This window comes from Pteropus vampyrus, unplaced genomic scaffold (genome assembly GCF_000151845.1).
Source record: "Pteropus vampyrus isolate Shadow unplaced genomic scaffold, Pvam_2.0 Scaffold104, whole genome shotgun sequence".
Lineage (NCBI taxonomy): Eukaryota > Metazoa > Chordata > Mammalia > Chiroptera > Pteropodidae > Pteropus > Pteropus vampyrus.
The window spans coordinates 5,215,500-5,220,074 of NW_011888885.1; positions in this window are offsets into that span (position 1 = coordinate 5,215,500).

Sequence of the window (4,575 nt, forward strand, 5' to 3'; positions counted from 1 at the left end):
ACCTCCTATGTGCCAGGCACATTCTAAACATTGGGATACAGTGGTGAGCAGAACATAGTCCTTGCTCACATGGGGTTTACAGTCTACTGAAGAGAGATAAATAAATAAGAAAGCAGAAACAAATGAATAGGAGTGATTCAGATAGTGATAGAGGCTTTGAGGACCATACAACAAGCTGGGTTGAGTGTGGGGGGCTGGGCAGCTGCTGTAGCACTGGAGCCCATGTGACCTGTGCCCATTTTGTAGGCCCTGGCTGGTGAGGCCAGGGCATGCTGATAACGTGACTATGACAACAGAGTCCTCATATAGGTAGCTGTGTGTCCTAGCTGAGCCCGGCTGAGCTGTAGAATTGGTGGGCTGGGGAGTCTGAGGGCTTTCTTTGCCTGAAATGATACATATAGCAGTGTGGGATTTTGTGCCAAAAGAGGAGGCAGGAGGATTTCTTAGATTCACTTTTTTTTCAAGCGTTCTACAAAATTTCTTGAGTATTTACCATGTGCTAGGCGCTATTCTGGGCACTAAATATACAACGGTGAATAAAACGGGCAAAAGAATCCCTGCCCTCAGGGAGCTTACATTTGTGTGTGTCCGCATGGGTGTGTATGTGTGCATGCATGCATACGCGTGCACACACACGCACACACAATCACGCACCAGCATGGCGGGAAATCCAGGAGAGGGAAGTGAGAAAGGAGAAGAGAGGGAATGCAGTGGCCCATGTCTCCTGGCCCCACTGAAAAAACTGGTTTAGAACCTTGCCAGAGACAGGTGCAAGGCCAGAGGCTGCAGGATGTGGGGACCCTCTGCCCCTTTGAGGTCCAGGTGACAGGACGTGGTGCAGAGCGGCAGAGAGGCCATCCTCCCTCCGTTCCTCCACCCCCAGGTCTCCACAGAGCTAGGCACCTTTCGCAACCTGAGGGCTCTGAGTGCCACCAGTAAAGCCCAGCTGGCCCAGCAGCATCAGGAAAAGCCTCGGTCACGGCACAGCTCCAGAAGCAGTGGTAGTTTTGGGCCCCTCTTTGAGGAGGCATGTGGGCAGTGGCTGGCCAAGGAGAAGGCTCGAATGGGAAAGCTTGTCTTTGGGCACAGAGAGGCCTCCTGTGCAGAGATGCTGGGGAGGGGTGACCAAGCACCTGAGGTCCTGTAGGCCAGAGCAAAGAGCTTTTGTGATTTGGGCATTACTGACCATGTGGCCTCATTTGTACCCACAGGCTATTGAGGCCAGGGGCCTGGCGGACTGCGAGATGTGGATGCCCCTTCAAACAAATGTTCTCTAAACACTTGTTAATAGTAAATGGAGAATGCTCTGTTAATAAAATCTGTATATATATTCCTTTGTGTTAAACATGAGGGATTTATTGCATATCTTTGTTACGTGTTCTTTTCTGAGCCATTTAGACGATTTATCGGGAGGCATATTAAACTGTTTAAATATTAGACGATAAAATAAATCTCTCCTTCTGGATAAGCAGTCTTCCCCTCGTGTGACTTGGTTTTATAATTTCAGCTGACTGTAGCTGCTGTCTTCAGAGAAGCATATCAAGCTGCTGGCTGGTTTGAGTTGGGGCCATGCTCATGGCTATACCTAGTGATTTCTATGTTGGTGGAAATACTCAGCAGAAATTGTTTGGGGCTAATGAGCAGTATTTTAAAATTTGCACCCAAGGGCATTGCCCACTCTGGCAATGCTGGAGATAACTCACATCTTGCTTCTAAGGGTCACTTGTGGAAACCTGAGTTAACCTGCACCATCTTCATGATTATTACCAAGGGTCATCCCCACGCAACTGCCATGCTGGCCTTCTTCTTAATTTAGCTCTTCCAAGAGATGTTTGGGTTAGAATCAGAAGGAATTAGTACTGGTTTAAACTGGAGGTAAGTATGACTCTTCACATTTGTAAGGGCAGGAAGGTAAAACCTTATTATTAGACATTCAATGGTACAGCCGGAGCCTCCAGAATGATATAGAAAAATTGACTCCTTTTCCCACTGAGCCCAACCCAGTAGGTACCCGAAAGCTCCCTCTCTGGTTTCTCCTTATTCTCTTCCTTTCCCCTATGCCCCTGCTCCCAACAGTCCCTGAGTCATTTTATCCCTGTGTTTCCCCGTCCCAGGCTCCCAGACAAATGGTTCTGGTTTCTCTCCTAGTGGAAGTGGGGGTGGTTTGCATATGAGGCAGAGAGTTTTAGTCCATCCAAGCAAAGCATTCACCAGTCAAACAATTCTTTCTCTTACTAAAATGGATCATTTCTTGTAGCATAACTTCACTGGATTATTCTGCTAACAAAGCACCTGACCCTTCTTTCACCAAAATGCTTTCTTCTATATACTAGCTTGGCCTGGAGCCTTAAGATGGGGGATGGGGAGGGGCACTTCCTTGTGGGGTAGGAAGAGGAAACTCCCACCTGCTACATAAGGAAACATGGTCGAAAGATAAGGAAACAAGATAATGAGCATTCTGTTTGAAAGTCTTCAAATGGAGGATGATTAATTACCTTTTCAGTGAGAACCTGGATAAAAGGATCTCTCAGCTCCACCTTAGAAGTAAGAATCTAGGGACATTTTCAAATAAATTTATTTCAAGTGTTTCTCCTTCTAGGTCCCTGACCAACCAACCAAGCCATTTGCCACTACCTCTGAGTTCATGTACATTCTTACTTCAGGTTACCTTTCTTTGCACACAAAGCAAATGACCAGATGTGCCACCTGAAGCTCTGCCCGTAGGGAGGATTCTCCTCCCTGTTCTTTCAGGCCACCCCGCTTCCGTAGAGCTATGGTTCTGCAGTAGTCCATTTGTTGTCACCCACATACCAAGCCAACTTACCCATGAACTAAACCTGGTCTTTTTCTTCTTCCATAAGCTAGTTATCAGCCCCCTACCTCCACCCCAAGGTAGCTTTAGAAGAGGAATTAAATGATAGAAATTATGGAGACCATCCTTTAGGTCTTTAAGGGTGGCACTAATCTCTGCCAGTCCCCCAAAATGAGATATGACTTTTGGTTGGCTGGGTTGAGAGGCAGTTTCAGAGGCTTCCGTTTCTCATGCCTCACTATGATGGCCCTTACCCCATAGACCAAAGAATCAATGCAAGGATTCTGTCTACTCTCAGCTATATCTTGCCCAATTATATATTATGAGACCAGAAAAGTGACTCCAGGTGAGTCTATGGACCTAGAGGACCTACTGTCAGGCTGGTCATGGGTTAGGACTACACTTATTATCTGACCCCATATGTCCTTACTCCAACAAGTGATGCTTCATATCCCCAGGTATCAATGTCATCTTGATCTTTGTATCTAACAGTTCTCAAAATGGAAGAGCTGGGGAACTTTAACCTATCCATTTGCCAGGTAATGCAGGATCCTTCTTTATTCAGTAGGTTCTAGGTCTTACCTTAGACTGGGAACCGGACAAGGGATCATGACTTTTTATTGGGGTGGCTGATTTTTTTTTTAAAGGCAAGCAATGCTTTTTATGGCCACCCATCTATCTTGCCTCCAGGAACACTATGTCCTATTAACTATTTCCATGGCTCTCTGAGATTCAGGACCTCTGGCTGCCTCTCTGACCTTGCTGCTCATTATGAGAGTCATGACCACTTTCTGACAGCTACCACCTGGCTTATATTATTCTAGGTGGCTCTTAGCCCCATTACTATCATCATGTCCCACCCTCAGCCCTGGCCTACGGAGGATACAGCCAACAACAATAAACTCTCTCTGATGCTGGTGGTCCCTCTTTCCATCACCTGCTACAGCAGTTTGGGCTTTTCTACTTCACTTGGTTTGGGACAAGGCTTCTGAGAGCCATCGAGCACCTTCTCTTCATCAGGGGGTGAAATCCTGTGTCACAAGAGACTGTTCCCATATTCATAAATTCTCTCTTATCAGATTTTATGTTCTGCTTCCTTGGTCCTCATTCTCAGGATCCAGTCTCAGATCTACTTTCCCGATCCCTGCCACTACATGTTGGAGAGTTCTGGAGCTCTGTCAGGAGATAATACAGTCTTGTTCCTCCCCTAGCAGCAGGCCCTGCACTTCCCAGTCTGGGTTTAGTTGTGACTTTGTTCTGGTTCTTTGTCTGGTGGCCAGGAGACGGGTGCAGTACTGTCTTGCAGAGGCCCCTGCATCATCTTCCAGGAAGAGGGTGCATTAGCTCTTATCAAGGAGGAGGGGGCATTTCTGCAGGTGCAGAGGATACAGTGGAACCTGGAGATTTAAGATTTTCCAGTGCATTGACCCAGTGCTCCCATCCCATCTCTGAGTCCTGATCCTTCTCTATCAGGGCATGATCTTGGCAGAGCAAACCTGTCCTGGTTGAGAATTTCACCTTCTCTGGAACTCCATTCTTCTTCTTTTTTTTTTTTTTCTGGAGTCAGTTTTCACCTTTTTACTGAGGGCCACAGAGAGAGCCTCCTCCCTGTCAATGGAGGTGCTCTCGGCTTCTTCAGCCGTGCAAAGCTTGGGCCCTTGGGGTCCTTGGGGCAGCTGGACAGGTCGGGCATGTTTCCATCATCTTGAAGAGGCTCTGGGTAGAGTGTGGCCTGGTTGATCGAGATGATCTACTTGGTGTAG